Source organism: Lissotriton vulgaris, chromosome 9 (genome assembly GCF_964263255.1).
Source record: "Lissotriton vulgaris chromosome 9, aLisVul1.2, whole genome shotgun sequence".
Taxonomy (NCBI): domain Eukaryota; kingdom Metazoa; phylum Chordata; class Amphibia; order Caudata; family Salamandridae; genus Lissotriton; species Lissotriton vulgaris.
In genome coordinates this window covers 627743861-627769498 of record NC_141697.1, presented here as the reverse complement: position 1 = coordinate 627769498, position 25638 = coordinate 627743861, and the positions used below count along the sequence as shown (strand labels likewise).

General features: G+C 45.7%; 1 protein-coding gene across 2 annotated transcripts in view; it reads right to left on the bottom strand.

Moving 5' to 3' along the window:
* Positions 1 to 25638, bottom strand: part of LOC147691989 (cytochrome P450 2G1-like) — an 833534-nt gene that overhangs the window by 577675 nt on the left and 230221 nt on the right. The window lies entirely within an intron of this gene.

Genomic DNA, 25638 nt, shown 5'->3' with positions numbered 1-25638 from the left:
CACATTGTTGAGCCTACATTCATTGTGAGGCACATGTCACGTCATGCACGGACGCCACACTGTGTTACGCACGTTATGTCATGTGATTGGACGTCGTAAGCATTGGCTTCGGCTTACACCTACTTCCTCCTTTTTAAAAACCGGACTTGAAACCAGTAACATTTTGTGGCATATTTGCAATAAAGAGGTGAAGCGTCCCTTACTGCACATAAACAATTCAGAATGGCGGTTTGAAGCTTCTATGTGTGCTGCATTTTGTAGCAAACATAGAAGTTGCACATTATAATTTTTTGATTGGTTATGTGCAGGAAGGGACACTTTCCTTCTCATAAACAATCATTCATGGCAGATTGCTGTTTCTATATGTGCTGCACAATGCAGCACACATAGAAACAGCAAAAATGATGGGAAATAAAGCATTTCTCTTTCGTTTTGCCATGTTAAGACCAGGTTTTCCGGGATCTTAATTTTGGCGTGCCCCATATTTATGCCATCCTTGAAAATATTGAGCAGCGTCAAAAAGAAATGGGCGCTGCAGCGAAACAACCACTGCAACACCCATTGCCTAGCCCTTTCACGCTAAGTATAGCGTGAAAAAGGGGCCTAATTTACAAGGCAGCATTGAGCCACATTAAGTGTAAATAAGGCTAAGCCCCTATTGTCACAGGAATGTAGTAAAAAGTGACATTCCTGTGGTAATAGTGGCTTGTAAATATGCCACCTAGTTTGCAAGCAATGAGGTATGTTTTCCACAGCGCTTCGTGGACTACAAGTAATTGCTGACTACTATGATTGTTATCGAGCAAATCTTCTTTTTGGTAAAAAAAAGATCCCAGGATTTTGACCTTTTGCATATGCATTTCTAATGAGTTGCGAGCTCTAGAACCAGCTCCATGGCACTTTAAGAGGCTCTGAAACTTTAAAAACTGGGTGAGAGCATTATGTGAACCACAAGTGTGCTACTCAAACACTATGCTTTGTAACTGATGCAACGTGAATCTGGTCACTCACTGATCCTCTTGTAACGCGCTCTGACACCTCCGGGTCTAGCCAGCGCTATATAAAACTCAAATAAATAAATAAATTATCTTTGCAGTTTGTGGTGACCTCACTAGTTGCTGTTTGGTAACAAGATTTACACAAATCTGGCCTCAACATGTGTATACATATATTGTCATATTCTTTATGTATGTTTGTGTGTTGCATATCTTTCAACAGGTCCAACTGATCCCAGATTGCCAGTGTGAGAGTATTTATTATTCACTGCCTCAGTATCTCCAGAGGTGTGAATCAGGAAATAGGAACACTATTTTACTCACATCAGAGCTTTCTACCACAGTGTAGATTAGGACATTGTCACATGGTCCTGATGAATTGCCATTGACTCGTTTAGAGCATGTTTACTCCAGAGAAGCTTGAGTGGAAAAGATCTCTGGCAAAGAGTTCCCCTTGAGGGGCCCACTGGCCATTGCAGCATCTGGCCAGCAAGAATCACTGCCCGATGATGATGCTTGCCACTTCAGTTAGTAAAGCCAGTGTATCCTATAAAGGATGCCTCTGGAGTCTCACCAGTCTACCCAACACCAATGACGTGTTGATTAATGTTACAGTACAGCATACTCCGATTGTGAAATTAGTGAACATATGGGGGTACATGTGCTGGACTGCCCAATCTGCCCACACTGGTTTTTGGAGGAAAAATAAGTGCAGGTACCGGAAAATGAGTACTGGCTGTCCCCATGGGCATCCACTAGCTCAAATTAAGTATTGTCCCTCATATATTATGGTTGGTTTCTCCTTTCATATATTTTTTCAGTTTGCATAATATATATATTTTTTTAGGTCTCGACCTTAAGCATTGCTTTTAGCAATGCTTGTTGTCGAGATTTCAAGGTAAGCAGTCCGAAAAGTCTGCCAATGGCGGATTAGCCACAGTTCATGTGATCTATGCGTGTGCACAAACCAGCCACGTCACAATCCACCATTTGTCTGTGCCTCGCATCCGACTTCAAAGCTGCCGCTCCCCCCCATCAGACTTCAAAGGAATGCGCTCCCGCCTGCCCCTGCCACAGCAATGCCGAGAGCTTGTTTACCATCCTTTTACCAAGCTGCCTTTTCTCCTATTGCTGTTTACATTCAGGAAATTGTTAACACTGTGGGATTGCATGCTTTTTCTTTCTCTCTCCCCGTACACCCATGCCTCTTACCACCCACTCTCTCCATGTTGCTGTCACCCCACCTAGCAAGTCTATTTATTCCTCTACCCATTCCCACCCTGACTGGCTTTTTTTTATTTAAATAAACCAACCCACTCTTGTTTCCCCCATCCCTATTTGCCAAACCTTGCTGCACTGCCCTTCACACTTTTTAAAAACTTCTTTGGAGTGCTCGTCGGTTTCATTTTGCTACCATGATACTTTTTTCTGTATGTGCCCTTTCACATACCTTTTATCTATATATTTTAATTACCACTCCAAGCGCATACACCATCTTGGTAACCCATTCACACCTATCGGTCACCATGCTGGGGCCACCATAGTAAGTGAGCTGACTGCCCGCTCACTCCGGTGCACTTCGCTGCATCACGGAACAGTACTCTCAAGTTCCCCCCATGCTCTGGACCAAGTTGTAATTTCAAGCTAGTCCCGCCTTGCCTGTGTTCTTATCTTCCACAGCTTTCATTAGTTCCATAATGGCCTCAATGGGTATGAGCCAGCATGCCCTTGCTTAAGAAGTTTGGACACCAGGTCTCACACACCCCCGTCACCCTCACACCCCCCCTCACCCTCACTCACCCTCTCACCCACCCTCACCCCCCTTTCACCCTCACACAACCTTTCACCCTCACACACCCTCTCACCCTCACACACTCTCACCCACCCTCACCCACCCTCACCCTCACACCCCCTCACCCTCACACACCCTCACACCCTCACCCTCACACACCCACTCACCCTCACAACCCTCTCACCCTCACTCACCCTCACCCTCACCCACTCACAACCCCACACCCTCACACCCCCTCACCCTCACAACCCCCCATCCTGACACACCCCCTCACCCTCACACACACCCTCACTCTCACTCACCCCCTCACTCACCCTCTCACCCACCCTCAAACTGCTGCACGCCTCACACTGCTGCACACTGCTGCATTACTCACACTGCTGCCACGCCTCACACTGCTGCTCACCTCACACTGCTGCACGCCACACACTGCTGCACGCCGCCCACTGTTGCATGCCGCACACTGCCGCACGACTCACACTGCCACATGCCTCACACTGCTGCACGCCTCACACTGCTGCACACCTCACACTGCTGCACACCTCAAACTGCTGCATGCATCACACTGCTGCATGCTGCACACTGCTGCACGCTGCACAATTCTGCATTACTCACAATGCTGCATGCTGCACACTGCTGCACGACACACTGCTGCACGCCACACACTGCTGCACGCCACACACTGCTGCACGCCACACACTGCTGCACACCTCACACTGCTGCATGCCTCACACTGCTGCACGCTGCACACTGCAGCACGCCGCACACTGCTGCATGCTGCACACTGCTGCAATACTCAAACTACTGCATGCTGCACACTGCTGCACGCCTCACACTGCTGCATGCATCACACTGCTGCATGCTGCACACTGCTGCACGCTGCACAATTCTGCATTACTCACAATGCTGCATGCTGCACACTGCTGCACGACACACTGCTGCACGCCACACACTGCTGCACGCCACACACTGCTGCACGCCACACACTGCTGCACACCTCACACTGCTGCATGCCTCACACTGCTGCACGCTGCACACTGCAGCACGCCGCACACTGCTGCATGCTGCACACTGCTGCAATACTCAAACTACTGCATGCTGCACACTGCTGCACGCCTCACACTGCTGCACGCCTCACACTGCTGCACATCTCACACTGCTACATGCTGCACACTGCTGCATTACTCACATTACTGCACACCACACACTGCTGCATGCCTCACACTGCTGCACGCCACACACTGCTGCATGCCACACACTGCAGCACACCTCACACTGCTGCACGCCTCACACAGCTGCACGCCTCACACTGCTGCATGCTGCACACTGCTGCATTACTCATGCTGCTGCATGCTGCATACTGCCACCCGCCTCACACTGCTGCATGCCTCACACTGCTGCACACTGCTGCATTACTCACACTGCTGCATGCTGCACACTGCTGCACGCCTCACACTGCTGCATGCCTCACACTGCTGCATAACTCACTCTGCTGTACAACACACTGCTGCACACCACACACTGCTGCAGGCCACACACTGCTGCATGCCTCACACTGCTGCCCGCCTCACACTGCTGCACCCCTCACACTGCTGCACGCCACACACTGCTGCTGGCCACACACTGCTGCACGCCACACACTGCTGCATGCCACACAGTGCTGCACACCTCACACTGCTGCACGCCTCACACTGCTGCATGCTGCACTCTGCTGCACGCTGCACACTGCTGCACGCTGCACACTGCTGCATTACTGACACTGCTGCTTGCTGCACACTACCGCACGACTCACACTGCTGCATGCCTCACACTGCCACACTGCTGCACGCTGCACACTGCTGCAGTACTCACACTGCTGCACGCCACACACTGCTGCACGCCACACACCGCTGCACGCCACACACTGCTGCACGCCACACACTGCTACTTGCCACACACTGCTACACGCCTCACACTGCTGCACGCCTCACACTGCTGAACGCCACACAACACCACCACATCACTCAGGGACACCACCATATCACTCTAGGACACCACCACATCACTATAGGACACATCACTCTGGGACACCACCACATCACTCTGGGACACCACCACATTACTCTGGGACACCACCACATCACTCTGGGACACCACCACATCACTCTGGAACACCACCACATCACTCAGGGACACCACCACATCACTCAGGGGCATCACTCAGGGGCACCACCCCATCACTCAGGGACACCACCACATCACTCACAGACACCACCACATCACTCAGGTACACCACCACGACACTCAGGAACACCACCACATCACTCAGGAACACCACCACATCACTCAGGAACACCACCACATCAGTCAAGGACACCACCACATCACTCAGGGACACCACCACATCACTCTAATACACCACGACATCACTCTAATACACCACCGCATCTCTCAGCACAACCACATCATCACTCAGCACCACAACAGCATAACGCAGCACCACAACAGCACTGTCCTTGCTTGCTACCAACAAGCATTGCCATAGCCATTAGGACTCGCATTAGGAAAGTGTAAGCTATTGGCTTTGTGAATAACAATGCTATTAATTTATATATTTTCAAAGTCAACACATATTTAAAAAAATTGTCATTTACAGTACCAATAGCTCACACTTTCCTAATGCGAGACCAATTGCATTGCAAATGCTTGCTTAAACATGCCAGTACTTTTTTGGGTGAATAGTGTTAGTGAAAATTTTGCGCAATAAAATTCTAACATCTGTCTCATAAATCAGCTCCTGCATCCCTAGCTGGAGCTGCTCTTTTGCAAAAGTAAGTAAAGCATCAGGTTCAACTTGCCATGCCAGCTTGCCAGATCTGTTTTCAGGTATAATATTTTCAAAGACAGATGACTAAGTGGAGTTCTACTGTCGAAATAAATAATACCCCCACACATTTAGGGCTTAATTACGGTCCAGCCACCGCTGTACTGGTGCTTTAACCGCCGTATTACAACTAGGGTGATGGGAGTGCCATTGCAGCATGGATGCTACCAGGGAACCACGGTACCCTGGCAGTGTAGAGCAAGCAATATGCTTGGCGAGGCTGCTGCGGTCCCCCCAAGCATATTATGAGTTTCTTCTCAGATGCAGTTTTCATGGCGGTTCCTCCTCCACGAAAACTGTGGGGGAGAAGAAACATTGGAGGCCCTCAAGGCCCCTCTGTTGCTTCATGGGCATGGGGTGCATGCACCACAGTGCATGCACGGTCTATGGCATGCAGGTACTGTTTTTTGGCGTTCCCATTGATGTGCCCATTTTCAGAGGCATCTCTTTAAGATCGCTAAAACAGCCTGTCAGACACAAGGAAACTCGTAATCTGGCTGGAACTCCCTACACGGTTTTGGTAGTGCATGAGCGGGCCGCTGGCATGGGGGTCCGCTCCTGCACTGTCAAACTTGTAATCAGGCCTGAGGTGCCGGGTTTTTAGGAACCCGGTGGTGCCAGGGGATAACACCCAAAGACCTCTGAGTTCTCCCTGTTCCGGACCACAGAAACCCTGAGTCTTCTAGGTGAAGTCAAGGATCGAGTTTTATTGGTTGCAACCAAGTAACAAGCGTTCTAGAAGTACAACAGCACAGGATGTAGATTCTCAGGAGACTGTTCGTTTTTACAGAACCAGCCTTCTCTCTTTATACTAAAATATATGCTCTAGGCAAGAATTCTTCAGTTTACAATACGGTCATACACATATTTCCAAAACACTGGAAAAGGCAAAGTCATGACGGCAACCTATATTTTAGATGTCCAGTTTGTGATAGATAACCCAGCTCGGCCCAGAAATACCATCAGATATCGATGAAACCCCAATAAAATCGGGCACCTCCTCATCGTAAAACTGGCCATAAACAAGGAACAGGGACAGGTGTGTGTGTGATAAAGCATGGTTTGTATGTAGTGAATGGTTTATGGCATGGTGTGCCTCGATGCTATCTCACTCGGCCACTGCCCGAACAGGTTTGGCTGGAGGCAGTGGAGTCAGCTCGGCCAGGTCATGGGGAAGTCAGCTAAGGTGGACGCGTCCTTTTAGATTGAATTCGGCCGTAATCAATTGACTATATGAGGGCAAGACACAAGATGGATGCCGCTCACAAAATGGAGTCCAAGGATTCGAGACGGAAACCATGATTTAGGGGTGATAGCATCACTCAATCAGGACGCAAATGCATAGGGATAATGTCCTAATCATTACCGGTCTGCCGACACCAAATTCGTCGTGGTACGATGATATTTTGTGACATGAGCGTTGGGCCTCGGTACCATATTATAGCAGGGTCCAGAATTTCAGAGCCACAGACCCTCCTTTTGCCCTTATATAGGCAATAACTCACTCTAATCTGAGTCCAAATCTGTATTCACGAAGTCATGGAGATGCTGCTGTAGCATCATCCTGTTGCTCAATTCGTCCCTTGACACAGGCTTCCTTACACATGATGTAGCACAGAGGCCACATAGTGCAGGAGCGCACTGAACAAACAGGCAGAACAGGAACAGAATGGCTAAGATCATCCCCATAAATATCAGAATTTTCCATCCCCAGGTAGATACCAGTTCCCAGAACCACCCTAGCAAGGACCAGTTCCCTTTGTTCACATGAATGGAATCCGAGATCTTGTGCAATCTGGAGATGGCCTGGTACACTGTCGGAGCATTATCAGGGATGAAAATGCAGCAACTGGATTGGATCACTCTGCATACCCCACCACGGTCTGCAAGTATGACATCTAGGCTGCTGTCTAAATCCCCTATGGGAATACAACGGGTCTTGGATGGGTTCACGATTTTTTGTGTGGAGTGGGGGCTTGAGATCAATGTCCTTAAAACTAAATATATGATTCTCAACCCCCCCTCCTCAACATGCCTGAATCCCACTATAGGCACCCTGAGACTTGAGAGGGTATCTAGTATTGAATATCTCGGGGTGAATATCAACCAAAACATGACCTGGGACACGCACCGGACCAAGGCGAACATGAAATTAGCACAGTTAACGGGTGGCATTTGCAGGATGGTAAATAGGTCAACCTATAAACCCCTTGGTCCTGTGCTCCAAATTTATAAAATGCAGGCGAGGGGGGCAGTCACCTACGGGGGGGAATTGTGGGGTCACATACCAGCCCAAAACCTTTTGTCAACTGAAAATAAATTCATTAGGCAGCTCGTAGCTTTACCCTCAAGCACCCTGCTCCTCCCGATGAGGTTAGATCTGGGTCTAAGACCAATTACAGAGGCGTTGGGACTGAAACCAATTACTTTCTGGCGTCGAATTTGCAGTACGCCTGAACTCATAAATTATAGGACTGAGCTCCAAGAGATCCTATCTTTACCAAATGCCTTACAAATTCCTTGGTTGAGATACATTAGACAAACTTGTGAGAGCCTAGGAAGACCAGAATTATGGCTAGACCCGGGAAATGCATGCTCTAGGATCCCACGTAAACTCCTTTCAAGGGATTTCTATGAGCGAAATTTACTTGCATTAGTAGAGAGTACACGGGAGGGGTCCCTTACTAATTTGTTCATCAAATTTAAAGATTCATACTATTTAGAGCACGTCCTTGATGGCATTAGTCCCGTTTTGACCAGGAAATTGTTTCTGCAGTGGCGATACGGCACACTTCCCCTTAGGGCTTTCACCAAATGCTGGGGTCAGCCCTCGCCCACAGAACAGTGCCCGGTATGCACACATCCTCAGGAAAATGATCTGCACATCATATTTTTTTTATAAAGCTACCATAGATCTAGGAGGCACTGGCTTATCCCACTTCTAAAAAACCTAGGTTCTAGACATTATCTTTCAGCACTCAGAATTTTAAAGATGGACGTATCACCACCGTTTTTACAGAACCAGCCTTCTCTCTTTATACTAAAATATATGCTCTAGGCAAGAATTCTTCAGTTTACAATACGGTCATACACATATTTCCAAAACACTGGAAAAGGCAAAGTCATGACGGCAACCCATATTTTAGATGTCCAGTTTGTGATAGATAACCCAGCTCGGCCCAGAAATACCATCAGATATCGATGAAACCCCAATAAAATCGGGCACCTCCTCATCATAAAACTGGCCATAAACAAGGAACAGGGACAGGTGTGTGTGTGATAAAGCATGGTTTGTAAGTAGTGAATGGTTTATGGCATGGTGTGCCTCGATGCTATCTCACTCGGCCACTGCCCGAACAGGTTTGGCTGGAGGCAGTGGAGTCAGCTCGGCAAGGTCATGGGGAAGTCAGCTTAGGTGGACGCGTCCTTTTAGATTGAATTCGGCCATAATCAATTGACTATATGAGGGCAAGACACAAGATGGATGCCGCTCACAAAATCGAGTCCAAGGGATCGAGACGGAAACCATGATTTAGGGGTGATAGCATCACTCAATCAGGACGCAAATGCATAGGGATAATGTCCTAATCATTACCGGTCTGCCGACACCAAATTCGTCGTGGTACGATGATATTTTGTGACACGAGCGTTGGGCCTCAGTACCATATTATAGCAGGGTCCAGAATTTCAGAGCCACAGACCCTCCTTTTGCCCTTATATAGGCAATAACTCACGCTAATCTGAGTCCAAATCTGTATTCACGAAGTCATGGAGATGCTGCTGTAGCATCATCCTGTTGCTCAATTCGTCCCTTGACACAGGCTTCCTTACACATGATGTAGCACAGAGGCCACATAGTGCAGGAGCGCACTGAACAAACAGGCAGAACAGGAACAGAATGGCTAAGATCATCCCCATAAATATCAGAATTTTCCATCCCCAGGTAGATACCAGTTCCCAGAACCACCCTAGCAAGGACCAGTTCCCTTTGTCCACATGAATGGAATCCGAGATCTTGTGCAATCTGGAGATGGCCAGGTACACTGTCGGAGCATTATCAGGGATGAAAATGCAGCAACTGGATTGGATCACTCTGCATACCCCACCACGGTCTGCAAGTATGACATCTAGGGCAACCCTGTTCTGAAGAGTCATAAGTCGGTCCGACTGGAGCTCAGCAGTCAAGTTACTAAGGGCACCAGCCGTTTCGGTCACGGCGGATTCAACTACCCTCGTCAATTGGCGGATATTCCTGTTGTTCACCATAGGCCCCCAAAACGGCAGAAAACCCTTTGCGAAGTCTCCAAACTCCTGCTCCGCGGTGTCGTCTTTACTCACGACACCCCTAACTGTCCTTGTCCGATGGTAGTCTGCCTCGGCCGTGTAGGTGGGTGGCAGCAGAAACGAGACAAAACATGTGCCCAAGAAGTCAGGGGGCAACCATGTATACGCTCTGTCGTGGCAGATGAAGTAGGTACCCTTAGCCGCTAGGAATGAAGGGGAGGTCTGAGATGAGAGAACATAAGTCTCAGTACAGGCACTCTTCCCTAACTGGGCTCGAGGGTTATTGCCATTTCCCTGCAGACATAGATGACCTTGGTGGGGTACTATCCAGATTGGGGAGGATTTCTTTGCTTTCAGACTTTCAGCCAAGGAAAATCCATATTGTGTCACATTCCATCTGCTGTAAGGTGTCAATTCATCTCTGGGAATCGTTTTATAGGTGTCGACATCCCTACTCATATTTCTAATTCCTGCCACTAGTGCTTTATTGATTGAGTTTTCTCCTGGGACATATGGTTCAAGGGCAAACAGGAACATCACCCGAAATGCCCACAGAGAACCATGATAGCCAAAGGGCAGGACAAAATACGGAATACCCTTATCTGTCGTGTGTGGCATAAGTCCACATACCCAACAGTTTGTGGTGTTCATTACAGATTGGTGCTGGTGTAGGAGTTGGACGAATGAAATATTTACGAACTCTAATCTTCTGGCAGACTCATGTTCAGGCAGAGGGTGAAAAGAATGCGGGGAGACAGTAGGAGGAGGTGTGGGCTGAGTGTTGTGTATGAATGGGACTCGAAAGATGAACAGAGCATAGCCAATCAAAAACATCATTATGCTACAAAACATTAAAATGCATATTACTAAAAATTGTTTTCTAGCCATCACAATGCATATTTTCTTTTCAAAGTTCGTAGATCTAGCAGGTCTCTCTACCCTTGAAAACTCCATCCTCTAGTTGCTGCCCGCGGTGGGAGATTGATTCTGCTCAGGGGTGCTTCTGTTCAGTCCAGGGTAATTCCCTTAGACCAACCAGAACCGTCGACCTAAACGTCTCCAGCTGCACTTCCCAAGACTGACAACCGCGACCCTAGCAGCAGAACCGGATGGCGGTTCAAAAATCAAAAATAAGCAAGTTCCCCGGGCGAGAGAGCTGTATAATCAAAAAGAGTTCTTGGGGGAAAGAAAAATCTTATTAGTTTATTTTTATTAGTCCGTTTTTCTTGGCCTCAGATTATACCGTTGTTTCCCAGGTATGGTGTGGTCTTCAAACAACGTTTCAGGTTCTGTAGTGTCCAACTGCATTGACGGTGGCACAGATCCTTGCAGAAGACGATCACTCTCCTTATCTGCACCAGTTCCTTTCAATCGTGCATCACTGAAGGGTACAAAGCGAGGCACGGATTCAGTCTCTGAGTCAGTGACGCCGTCCTGGACCCACTGGTCGTAGGGAAGGGGCAACGGGACCCGTTTGCAGTGGGCGCCGTGCACCCAATTCTTCTTGCCGTGGACACGTACTGCAGAGCGGGTAGTCAGTAGGACTTGAAAGGGTCCGGTCCAACGAGGCTCCTCGTTCTTGGTCCTCCGGAAGTGCCGCACTAGGATCCAGGAGCCAGGTTTAATGGCGTGGCCCGGATCATCAGACGCTGGCGGAGAGGAGCTGTGGACCTGTTGGTGTAAAACACGCAATTTAGTTGTCAATTCGTGCAAATAGTCAAGCAGTACAGGGTGCTCTATCTCGCTGAGTTTCCTGGGCCTTGGCACTCCCCATATATTAGCTGGGCGGCCGAACACTATCTCGTGAGGGCTAAGTCCCAGTCTAGAATGGACAGTCATTCTGGTAGATAGGAGTGCTAAAGGCAGGGCGTCAGGCCATTTAAGACCTGTGCTGGCTTGGATCTTGGCCAATTTGAGTTTTAGGGTGCCGTTGTAGCACTCTACTAATCCAGCTGATTGAGGGTGATTTGCAGCGTGGAATTTCTGGTGTATGCCTAGACACTTGCACACTGTCTTCATCACTCGTCCCACTAATTCACTTCCATTATCACTCCAGATAATTCTAGGCATACCAAATCTAGGGAAGAATTCTTTGACCAGGGCTTTGGCTGTGGACAAAGCAGTATTGTCCTTAAGGGGATACGCTCCCACCCACCTGGAGAAGGCGCAAACAACAACGAGTACGTATTTCAGGTTGTTGCACCTTTCCATGTGGATGAAATCTAGCTGCAAAACCTCGAACGGATACGTTGGAGGCGCAAAATGACCAGCTGGAGTTGGAGTTCCCCTAACAGGATTGTACTTCAAACACACCATACAGTACTTAACCAAGTTCTCTGCACATTTTGGGATACCGCTATTCTGCCATACTGGGGCCAACAACTTACAGATTCCTTTCACGCTGATATGAGCCATCCCATGAGCCATTGCCACCACTGCAAGTACATATGCGTCGGGTAACAGCCATCTTTGATGCTCTGACAATTCGACCCAACAACCATTCGCATCCAATCTTCCCTTGCTTTCTCTCCATTCATTCACCTCTTCTCAGTGGCCTCGGACTGTATAGACCTCACACTTTCAATAGTGTCCTCACACATACCCACATCAGCAATCCATCTCGCAGGACCCGCAACATACATTCGACTCATTGTGTTCCTTGCAGTGTCTTTCGCAACGTCATCTGCAAATGCATTCCCACGACCAACATCATCTTGAATCTTTCTGTGTGCACTGCATTTCACAATTGCAACTTGTAGTGGCAAGGTCAGTGACTCGAGAAGCTCGTTAACTAGCTGACTATGCTGTATCTTCGTGCCGTGTGATGTAAAAAACCCACGTTCACGCCACAATCGTCCAAAACTGTGAGCCACGCCAAAGGCGTATTGGCTATCAGTATACACATTCACTCGTTTTTCTTTTGCCAACACACACGCTCTTGTGAGTGCAATTAACTCTGCTGCTTGCGCAGAAGTGTGTGTGGTACGTGCAGTTTCAACAATCGTGTGCAAAGTCGTCACGGCATATGCTGCAGTCGTTTCACCATTCGGCAACTTGAAACATGAACCATCAACCCATAAAGCATCATTGCATTCAGGAAGGGGAGTATCCTGCAAGTCTACTCTCCCTTTTGTCTCTTCTTCTGTCCTAAAACAGCAATCATGTATTTCAACCTCATCTGTCTCTACTGGAATGGGCAATAACGTGGCGGGGTTGAGTGTATCGCACCTCTTTATGTGTATGTGACTCGCTAACAGTGTCAGCTCATACCTTGACAGTCGAGCACTAGTTAAGTGCTGTGTCTTTGTTCTGTTTAGCAAAATGTCTACTGCATGTGGGACCATAACGATCAGTGTGTTATTCATCACTAACCCAGCAGACTGTTGAATACAGACAGCTGCTGCAGCAGTGGCCCTCAAGCAACTAGGTAATGCCTTAGCTACAGGATCTAGGGTCGCTGAGAAGTATGCGCATGGACGCTGTTTGTCCCCAAAGGATTGTGTCAGGACTGATAATGCGCAACCTTCCTTCTCATGGACGTATAATGTAAAAGGTTTACTGTAGTCGGGGTTACCCAACTCAGGAGCTGAACACAATGCATCACGCAACTCGTGAAAACTCTTCTGACAATCTTCAGACCAAGGCACAGGACTGGGTATATCTTTACGGATTAGTGCCAGCAAAGGTTTGGCTAACAATGAGAAGTTTGGTATCCATTGCCTGCAATATGATGTAATGCCCAAGAAAGCACGCACTTCTCTCTGTGTCCTTGGGACACTCAATCTTGCAATTGGCTGTATTCTCTCTGGGGTCAGTTTCCTTCCCTCCTTCGATAAGATGTGACCTAAGTAGGTCACTTCTTGTTGACAAAATTGTAATTTTGAAAGAGAGACTTTGTGCTTCATGTCACATAAATGACGCAACAATGACAATGTGGCTTGCTTGCAAATCTCTTCAGTATCTGCAGCGACTAGCAAATCGTCTACGTACTGAATAAGAGTTGCACCATCAGGTAGAACAATCGTGTCAAGTTGTGATTTCAGAGCTGGACTAAATATCGATGAACTTTCACAGTAGCCCTGAGGAGCGCGTTTGAAGCAGAAGCTTCGTCCTCCTAAATTGAAGCCAAAAATATCTCTGCTCTCCTCGGCAATAGGGATGCTGAAGAAAGCGTTCTTCAAATCAATCACCGAGAACCAAGTGGCTGAAGCCGGAACCATAGTTAACAGGGCAGTAATGTCGGGAACAACTGGAAATTGTGGCACAACAATCTTATTCACTTCTCTGAGATCAATCACAAATCTGTACACAGGTGGCTGAGATGGGTCAGTACGCTTTAAGACTGGTAAAATAGGACTGTTACAAATGTTGCCTGTTGTCTCTTCAATTACATCTTTCTCGATCAGATCGTAAACGATCGCTAACAACGCCTTTTCACATTCGCCGGAGATCTTGTATTGGGGAATGCGTGCCAACCTAACATTGGCTTTCAATGAAATTACATATGGTGTTATCTCTAAAAGACCCACATCATTAGAACCAGTAGCCCAAAGTATGTCCGGAAGCAACGACAATTCTGTTGGAATATTTTCCTTTGACAAGTACATTGGGGAAACCACTTTCTTACCTAGGGTAAGTTGTACTCCCGAAGGAGAACAGTACAAAGTCGCATATAATCTCTTTAATAAATCCAAACCTAACAAGTTTTCGCCACAACCTGTTGTAAGGATGAGGGGTGCTTCTAATTCACATGGCCCAACAGAAAGAGACATAGGACTAGAAATCGGGTTTCTAACAGGGGCGCCAGAAAAACCTACTGAAACATTCATTTCACCAGACAAAGGTGCGCCAGGAAGTTTTGAGTGCATAATAGAACTTTTTGTAGCACCAGTATCCAGCAGAAAGGGCCCTGACACTCCTGATGTAATTACCTCAACATAAGGTCCATTCTGATCTACTGGAACTGAAACAACTCCCTCTCTTTGTCCATGGCTGTCCTAGCAATCATTACCCTCAATCTCGTTTTCTGCATAGTAGTCATCAGCATAGTACTGAGCTGACCTAGAAGACGCATTATTCTGCTGATCTGAGGCGGAAAAGGACGAGCATTCTGGGGGACATTTCCACGGCCCCTACCCCTAGGAGCCTGCTGAACACCTCTACCTCTTCTACCAGAGACGCCATTCAAACGTCGCGATAGAGCTGGACAGCTACTCTTGAAATGACCCTCTTCTTTGCAATACGCACACTGATTCGGACCATACGGTAAACGCTGTTGAGAAGACTCATTTCTTTGTGAGTTTCTCAAATACTGTTGAGGGTGATGATAATCAGGCTGACTAGTAGTGCGAGGCGGATAGGCTTGCTGGAGAAGTACTTTAGTTTTCAAATCTTTAGTCTTTTTGTCTGCCTTATCTAGCTTGTCTTTGCGCCTATTTTCGTAGTACTGGGCTGTGGCTAAAATCTGCGCTGACGTGGAAACAGCCCAAGCACTCTCTGAATCTTTCAATTTATTACACAGTTCAGGAAGCAGGTTATGTACGAACTTGTCTACAAACAATCTTTGGCCACCCTCGGTAGCCATATCCTGACCACTATGGTCGACAAAAGTCTCTTCAAATCTCGTGAAAAAGTCAGACACATTCTCATCTTTCTTCTGATTGCATGCAGATAACATGTCCAAATTCACACGCAATTCCGGCTTTAAAGTCTTCATATACGTAATAATCCTACCAGGAAGTTCTGCTACTAAAGGCTCAGGTTTAGCACCACCAACTTGTCTAGCATCAGCAGCGGCAATATTAGTCCATGTATCACCTAACTCTTGGTCATGATCTGTATGACGAATCTTACTCCATAAAGGTTGTGGGACAACATTTCCAAACAACATGTCTACATCGGCTAAATTCATTATACATGAACTGGCAGTCTGTGATAACTCCTTATAATACCCTGCTGGGTTTTTACGTGGATCAGGCAATGTCTGTTTGAGTGCTAAAACTTCAGATCTCTTCCAGGGGACATGTACCCATACGCGCTGGAAATGCGGGGGAATCACTGGATTCGCATTCGCATCGCCTTCCCTCCAAACTGGAGGAACCTCTCTCATGGGGTACTGTTGCGCCTTTTTCCTACCTGACACATCGTCCTCATAAAGTGATCTAGAGATGTTTCCCTTACTCTTATAAGATAAAAACAAATCTATTGCTCGTTCAACATCGGCACCTACAATCATGCCTTCATAAAACTTGAATCGCATACGGAATAGTTCATGCATTTTGCGTTTTGGATCATTATCTTGCAAATCTTCACAGAGATATACACACATCTCTTCGAATACATATCTCTGAGTGGGCGCATCCCACTGACGGAAGACTTCCATAACAGACTGAACATCATACTTTACAGTATCAGTAACCCAATTACGTGCTAACTCATTCAGCACTACTCTTTCCTCGTAATCAGGCAGTTGACTACGCAACTGTCTACGACCTGTTTTAGGGGTTGTCTTAGGCGACCCAAAGAACGGTGAGAACAGACCAGTGACAGTACTTGCCACTCTCTGTCGAACAGAAGGAGAAGCTTGCGGAGAGGCAGATGTGCCAGAAAAGACAGGCTGATGTAAAGAGGAAGTCGAGGCAGTGGCAGAGGTAGTATCATGATAAACAGTTGGAGCAGTAGGTAAAGTCGGAGAAACAGCGGATGGAGTATGTAGCAAAGGCGGCGGCCCTTGAGAGGGTTGCGCCGTAGATGTAGGAACCAGCTGAAGAGGAGCTGGGGTTTGCGTAAGAACTGGAGTTCGCGCACCGGGGCGCGGTATAACGAAACGCTTCGGGGGTGCAGTAGCACTTGGTGCATATGGGGGTGGTGAACTCAGCAAATGGGACATTAATGGATCCTTTTCTGTTGTCCCTTTCGAACCTTGTCCTTCATGTGGTAACATTGGATAGCATTTATCTATTGCTAACTTCTTGCTTCTGAGCATTTGTTCGCTTTCTTGCTCTTCCTCATTATCCCTGTATGCAACGGCGGCTTGCACCATTGACATACCTCTTTTATTTTTCTTAGCTAATTTCATTTCTTTCTGTTTGGCTTCTTTGCGCCATAAGCGAAAAGAGTCAAACATCGCCGGCCGGGCTTTCTTCTTAAACAGTTTGACCTCAAGATTATCTAAAATTTCTGCGTCGAAGCTACCATATTGGGGCCATTTTAAAACACCATCTTTCCTGGTGTATTTTATCCACACTTCATTATATGTGATAGGACCTATCCATGTTTTATATAGAGTTCATATGTTGGAGTTCCAATCGGAGGAACCGCACACAAATCCTCTAATCGGGAGTCCTTACTACAACCAAGACAAAACAAGTTTCCAAGTCTGCTAAAACCAGGCATCTTCACTCACTAGTCTAGCTTCAAACTTCAAAGGATTATCGAATACGATATTTTCGTGAATACACTAATCCCTTGGTTTTGGCGCTTGCAAGTTCCAAACAAGGTGTATCTCAAGGATACAAAAACTAAGAACAAACTAAGGACTGGGAGACGCTCCACTTATACTTAACTGAAGTATTGATGATCGAAGACGTCACTAGAAGACTCGTCTATCGTTTCGCTCTACCAAGGATCACTGGGTCCAAAACAGGGCGATAGTCAGGGCAGCAGTCCTTCGTAGCCGTCGGGACGCGGGGAACCTCGCAGCAAAGACCTTCGGAACCACGTCGACATACAGGGGTCGCTGAAGTGGCTGGCCGTCCTCTGGAATTTTCACACGAAGCTCCTCACGAACATCTGGCTTGGACCGTCACCGCTTGATACCGCCCCGAGTTGGGCGCCAACTGAGGTGCTGGGTTTTTAGGAACCCGGTGGTGCCAGGGGATAACACCCAAAGACCTCTGAGTTCTCCCTGTTCCGGATCACAGAAACACTGAGTCTTCTAGGTGAAGTCAAGGATCGAGTTTTATTGGTTGCAACCAAGTAACAAGCGTCCTAGAAGTACAACAGCACGGGATGTAGATTCTCAGGAGACTGTTCGTTTTTACAGAACCAGCCTTCTCTCTTTATACTAAAATATATGCTCTAGGCAAGAATTCTTCAGTTTACAATACGGTCATACACATATTTCCAAAACACTGGAAAAGGCAAAGTCATGACGGTAACCCATATTTTAGATGTCCAGTTTGTGATAGATAACCCAGCTCGGCCCAGAAATACCATCAGATAGCGATGAAACCCCAATAAAATCTTTTATTTCTAACAAAACAACGGTCCTAAGCCTAGAACAATATTTAAAAACCAGTAATATAAAGGCCACAATCGGACAATATATGCAGTTTTCTTATACCCAGCCGGGCAAAGAATTTCTTTGAAAAATATATGACACAAGGTCAATTTATATGTTACAATATAACAACAAACATTCAGTGTTTGAAGTAAGGCACAAGCCTGTGCCATACTCAGAGTAGAAAAAAGGTTGTGAGAAAGGGTGCAAGAGAAAAGACAGTATACATCAGGCAAAAGAAAAGTGTGAGCAAAAAGCCTGGTACTGCTTAGGAATTTAAATTAGCAGTATTCCCTGGGGTAGAGCATACATGTACAAAATAATAATGAAACAACTGTATGTCTACAAATAAAAGTCGACGGCGTTTCGATCCCGTGCTCGAAATAATGGGATCATCATCAGGACTTAATAGTTGCCTGGAATTTACATGAAACAATATACCCTGGGCTGGAGGGCAAGTTCAGTGGTATTGGCAAGGGCTGCTCAAAATGGGGCTACTCAAGCGCAGGACAGGTACTTCTGGAACCGATTTGAAACAGAGGTGGTTGTGAAGATAAGGATGTGAGTCGCCCAATATGCGAACTCCGTTTAGTTTGTTCTCTGTATCTTCGTAAAAGAATGCAACCAGGCGGTCCAGGGGATTCGATGATCCGCTAAGGGGAAAGGGTGAGCGCCTCAGTATTGGCGTTCTCACCTTGAAGAAACAATATTCTTTCTGTGGCGGCTGTCAGTAAAATAAACGATCCGCTCAAGGAGCTAATTAGCTGCCGATACAGCGGTTCCACACTAGCAAGGTTCTTTTGAAGAAGCAACCTTGCTAGTGTGGAACCGCTGTATCGGCAGCTATAAGGGTATAAGAAAACTGCATATATTGTCCAATTGTGGCCTTTATATTACTGGTTTTTAAATATTGTTCTAGGCTTAGGACCGTTGTTTTGTTAGAAATACTTGATACCCATGGTCCCAAGCCATTAAGTGGGTCCCCCTTGTTTTATTAAAAAACCCCAATAAAATCTGGCACCTCCTCATCGTAAAACTGGCCATAAACAAGGAACAGGGACAGGTGTGTGTGTTATAAAGCATGGTATGTATGTAGTGAATGGTTTATGGCATGGTGTGCCTCGATGCTATCTCACTCGGCCACTGCCCGAACAGGTTTGGCTGGAGGCAGTGGAGTCAGCTCGGCCAGGTCATGGGGAAGTCAGCTAAGGTGGACGCGTCCTTTTAGATTGAATTCGGCCGTAATCAATTGACTATATGAGGGCAAGACACAAGATGGATGCCGCTCACAAAATCGAGTCCAAGGGTTCGAGACGGAAACCATGATTTAGGGGTGATAGCATCACTCAATCAGGACGCAAATGCATAGGGATAATGTCCTAATCATTACTGGTCTGCCGACACCAAATTCGTTGTGGTACGATGATATTTTGTGACACGAGCGTTGGGCCTCGGTACCATATTATAGCAGGGTCCAGAATTTCAGAACCACAGGCCCTTAGAGTTTTCTCCCTGCATGTGGGGGAACCATTCTGATAATTTCATACTGACCTAGTAACCTCAAGTGTCAGACAAGTCCTGTATTTGCAAGGACTTCACTTGAGTGAGAAGAGTAGTAAGAGGGAAACACTTAAATAAAATAGTTCTTGACCCTGAGTTGGTAAAGTGAAGGGCCAAAAAGCAGGAACATCTGGTGATGACATTTCTTGCACAAAATGTTGTTAAATTACAATACAAAACAAAGCAGTTCATTTTTCAAAAGTAGGAAAATACATCCTAAAGTCTTGGATTATACATAAATCTATGGAATGAAAATGTGCTTACTTTAACAATCCAATCTTTCTTTATTTCGCTCTGTGGATCATAAAACAGGCATTGCCAAAACATACAATATATATAAACAAATTTAAAAACTAAAACCCAGTTAAAACAAAATGTAATTATTTACAGAATCACATAAAAAGTCAGTTAATTTTAGATCCCTTGCAGGTTCCTAAAAAAGCCTTTCGCGCCCACTACATAGAAGTAAAAAAATGTGATACAGCATAAACTATTGGCATTTGAGTGTTGTGCTATGGGAGCCTGAATGCTTCTTCACAGCTCTGTGTAGCTAGGTTCCTTCACAATTGGAACCAACCATCTTTGTCTAATTTTTTTGTATCCAGGCAGTAGAAAAATATGTGGAGTTCTGTCTACTCTCCACTACTACATACTGGGCACCCCAGGGCAAAGCTGCTGGGCCATTTATTTGAAAATGCATGCAGAGGAAGAGAGCCATGTCAGAATTGTGCCTACAGTTTCCTAGCTTTGGCAAGTTGTATTTCACCGAGGCATGGCTCCAAGTTATAGCCATACTTTATTATCAAAAATGTAGCTGAAAGAGAACCAGTGGCATGATTTCCCCACCAGTACCTACTAAATAGTTGTTTGCACGAGATTGCAGCACAGGCTACCTCTGGGTTGCTCCATAGGGTGTCTCTGCCTATGATATAGGACCTTCCTTAATGTGTGCAAACCAAGCTAGTTTACCTATGCCAGGGATTCCAAATATTTCTTGTACCTCAGTCCTATATTCGGCCAGTTCAGGGGTCACCCATAGACGCTGCCAAAAAACAGGGGTCTACAACCGATTTCCTCGGTGATAGGTCTCACCTCAAGGTCCAAACGCAATGGAACTAATGGGGAGCTCACCAGTAGACCAAAAAGCTGTCTAAGAAAGCTGTTCTTAGTTTTGATAATGGTCTTGAAGAGACGATACCCCCAAAGTTCAACCCATTACATAGCAGTGCTCCTTAGTTGGGTTGTTTAAATCTCTAGAACCGGTCCTACAGGCTTGTGAAAAGAGTTTCTGTAGAGCTTGGCCAGCCCACTAGCGGTCTGGGTTAGCTTAAGGTTTGACTTGTCCATTTGTGGACCCCAGTTCATTTTTTCTGTAGGGTGAGACCTAAATAATCAAAAACAGATACCCGCTCAAGTTGGATACCATTCATATTCGGGTTAGGACGGGGCGTACAAGTGGGGTTAAAGAGCATATATTTTGTCTTTTGTATTTTGTATGTTTATCTCCAGCCCCCTATTTCTACAAAACTCACAGAACCCTTCGACTTGGAAAGCAGGAGGGTGTCATCAGCAAACATCATTGCTGGAATTAACTTTTGCGCTTAGCACATCAACCAGTCCATTAATGTAAATACAAAACAGGGTGTGGGCAAGCACACAGCCCTGTCTGAACCCTCTATTAATTGGGATGGGTGGAGTGAGTGCCACATGCTTCCCATGCCTAATTTGGACATAGTTGCCTTCTTCTTAGCTTGTTCAGCAGATAGTGAGGGATTCCAAGGTTGCTCAATACCACCCAGAGAGCCTCTCTAGAGACCAGATCAAAAGCCCTTTAGAGATCCACAAAAACCCAAGTATGGGCTACGACCTTCCAAATGCACTGATTTCCAGTAGAGGAGTAGGAGCCTAAAGATTTGGTCGATGGTGGACATTTTTTCCCTGAAGCCAGCTTGTAAAAGACTCAATACCTTATATTCTTCCAGCCAGGTCTGTAGACGATCCAATAGGATCCTGGCATGGACTTTTTGTGTTAAGTCGGTCAAACTGATAGGTCTATAGTTGGTGGGTAGTAAGGGGGTCCCTTTTTTGTATACTGGAAGGATCTCAGCTCCAGCCCAGACTGCAGGGAGTGCCATCCCTTGTAATATAGCGTTGAAAAACACCCACAAGTAAGGCTCCCAGATGTTGGGCTCGGCATGGAAAAGATCCCCTGGTATCTTGTCCAACCCTTTGCCAGGGCTATATTTCTTACAGCTTGGATAACTTCTGTCAGAGTTAGCTCAAGGGTCTCTACGTACTTTGGATTGCTAAGGTCTCTATCCAAGAAAGGCAGATTCTAATCTTTTCTTTGGTCACAATAGAAGTATCAAACTATTAGAGGCGGTCGAACCAGACTATTCATGGGAAGAGCCAAGCCAGAGCTGAGCCAGGGGTTTGCCTTAGCTTGAAGAGCCCAAGTACGAGCCAAGCCTGTAAAAAAATAAACCATAGCAGCAGCCACGACATTAAGGGCACTATCCATTACCTTGCTGGTGTGTGATGCTGCAGTGCTCTTCTCTCTCTGGATAAGGTTAGAGAGACAGTGATGCAGAGTTCAGTGCTCCTCTATTCCTGTTCTTGTGCCCCCCCAACCTCCAAACTCCATCTTCTCCATCTCACTTCAGGTGCATCATTGGAAGAGTCAAATGTAAACTTCCAGTAGCTGTGAATGTGCTGGTGATGGTAGGGAAACCAAGAGAGGGGCTGGCATTTTACACCCTGTTTCCTGTTTAGCCACATGCTCTGAAATAGCCAGCATTTCCTTTGTCTGTGAGTTCCTTCAGGGAAAATCGAATTGCCCTGTTGAAACCCATCACTGACAATCTTTTCACTGTCCAGCATTGAGAGGTTGAGGATGGAGGGGGTAATTAGAAATTCAAAGGGCCCCTGCATAAATACTGTCTTCCACAGGTTGCCACCTTTCTAAAAGAAAAACAACTAGACTTCTATCCATGTTTCAAGAATCTGCAAAGGCTGGGCAGTACATTTAAAGAGAACTTCATATAAAGTAATACAAATTATTTTGTAACATGACCTTACTGTTTTTGTTTACTTAAAGTTTCAGTTAGGGATCACAACGGCAACTCAAGATCATCTTCTAAAGCATGTACTGATAAGAAGTGAAAATACAGACTGCTTGGATCTCTTCCTTCAATCACTGGCGCTCTGTAGATGAGATTTGTTACATTACACAAGGTCACGCTCATTGTGGTCTGGCTTGACAGCACAGCTGTTGCCAGATAATTATGTGAGAATCACCAGGAGAGGGGTTTGGACTCCACCCACATGTTGGAGGCCAGGAGTACATGTTTTGATGGTAGGTAACACTTACAACGCAACTTTTACGTCGCATTCCGTTACAACGCAGATTTTACAACGCGGGATCCATTACATCGGATGTCATTACAATGCATGGCATTACATCGCAGATGCTATTACAACGCATACTATTACATCGTAAGTATTGGTAAGTATTTAATTTTTTTTTATTTTATTTAATATTATTTATTTGATTTAATTATTATTAATTATAAAAAAAAATATTTATTTTTGTTTTTAAATATTATAAATTAAATATATTAATTTAAATGATTTTTTAAATAAGTATGAGTATAGGAGTATATGTTTTGGGGTACTGAGGTATATGTTTTGGGGTGTTTGGGTATTTATAGGTTTTAGGGCAGGGTTTGGGTTTTGGGGTACAGGGGTGTTTTTAGGTTTTAGGGCAAGGTTTGGGTTTTGGGGTACAGGGGTGTTTTTAGGTTTTAGGGTAGGGTTTGGGTTTTGGGGTACAGGGGTGTTTTTAGGTTTTAGGGCAGGGTTTGGGTTTTGGGGTACAGGGGTGTTTTTAGGTTTTAGGGCAGGGTTTGGGTTTTGGGGTACAGGGGTGTTTTTAGGTTTTAGGGCAGGGTTTTGGGTTTTGGGGTACAGGGGTGTTTTTAGGTTTTAGGGTAGGGTTTGGGTTTTGGGGTACAGGGGTGTTTTTAGGTTTTAGGGCAGGGTTTGGGTTTTGGGGTACAGGGGTGTTTTAGGTTTTAGGGCAGGGTTTTGGGTTTTGGGGTACAGGGGTGTTTTTAGGTTTTAGGGTAGGGTTTGGGTTTTGGGGTACAGGGGTGTTTTTAGGTTTTAGGGCAGGGTTTGGGTTTTGGGGTACAGGGGTGTTTTTAGGTTTTAGGGCAGGGTTTTGGGTTTTGGGGTACAGGGGTGTTTTTAGGTTTTAGGGTAAGGTTTGGGTTTTGGGGTACAGGGGTGTTTTTAGGTTTTAGGGCAGGGTTTGGGTTTTGGGGTACAGGGGTGTTTTTAGGTTTTAGGGCAGGGTTTGGGTTTTGGAGTACAGGGGTGTTTTTAGGTTTTAGGGCAGGGTTTGGGTTTAGGGATAATTAAATTATATTTACCATTTTAAAATTAATTTACATTTATTTAATAAATTAAATAAATTATTTTACATTAATTACATTTTTTTATTAAATTAATTAAATTAAATAAATTAATATTATTAATTTAATTTAATTTCATTATAAAAAATATGTACATTAAACTAATTACTTTTTTTTAATTAAATTAAATTAATTACAATTTTTAATAAAATTACATTTTTTAAATAGATATTATTTTATTAAATTAAATTAATGACAATTTTTAAATGTCTTTTAATTAAATTATTTAAAAAATATTAATTACAATAAACTAAATAACATTTTTAAAAAAAGGTATACTTACCTATACTTACGATGTAATGCCATGCGTTGTAATAGCATCTGCGATGTAATGCCATGCATTGTAATGACATCCGTTGTAATGGATCCCGCGTTGTAAAATCTGCGTTGTAACGGAATGCGTTGTAACACAACGCGTTGTACTGACACCAATCCGTTTTGATTGAGCAGGGGTTGTGTGCTTCCACTCCACACAGCGGTGATCATTTTGCTTATCTATCCAGCTTTCTGAACTTGAACTTTCAGGGGCACACACAAGACATTGTAGTGCTATCAACGTGTCTTAGATAACTAGGTACTTGCTGGGGTGGCTCCTCCATTGTGTTGCCCAACTGCTCGTAGAGCAGTGGAAAAAGAAAAAAGAAAATGATAATAACATCATCATAATCCTTTTGTTTTTCCTAGCTACGGGGTTGGATTAGGGCAGGACTGGTGTCACAGAGAGGAGGAGTGTTTTGTGCATATTAAGTGCACATGACGGTTTGGCTGGCCATCTTGGGTGCACTTAGCATGTTAACCACTGGGCTGTAATACACAGCCTTGGTGGAAAACATGTATGGTCTTGCAGTTCCTTTCTGAGTGCCGAACAACAGTGCTCAAAACAATCACAACGCAACATTGCAGCATTGTGATTGGCTTATAGGAGCCTGTGTGCTTACGGCTCGTCAGTAACAGAAGCAATGCTGGAGGGGAGACAGCGGCTGTGAAAAGGTACAAGTTTTTTTTTAATATTTTGTTTTTTCCCAACCCTCCTGCCTCATCACCCCTGTTTCCTGCCAGCCGCCACTGCATAACTGAGGGTGCTGTGTCAGGATGTAGGTCCAGTGCGCCTGCCAAACTACATTACCCAGCAAGCTGTGGCTCTGAACTGCTGTTCCCAGCATGCCCGGCGGAACAGGATATCTTTGGGCGGAGCCTTACGATCAGTGCTCGTGATTCTGGGAGGCGGAGGCAGCGGCTGCTCTTCTGCTCCCGGTGTTTTCCAGGCTACTGGGGATTCCTTTGATGTGATACTCGGGCCAAGGTTTCCGGTAACTTTTGTAAACGCGCCGTTAGCGCGTACATTCTGCTGCATTGATTTTGGCGCTTTTGCCGCCTTTGGAGCAACG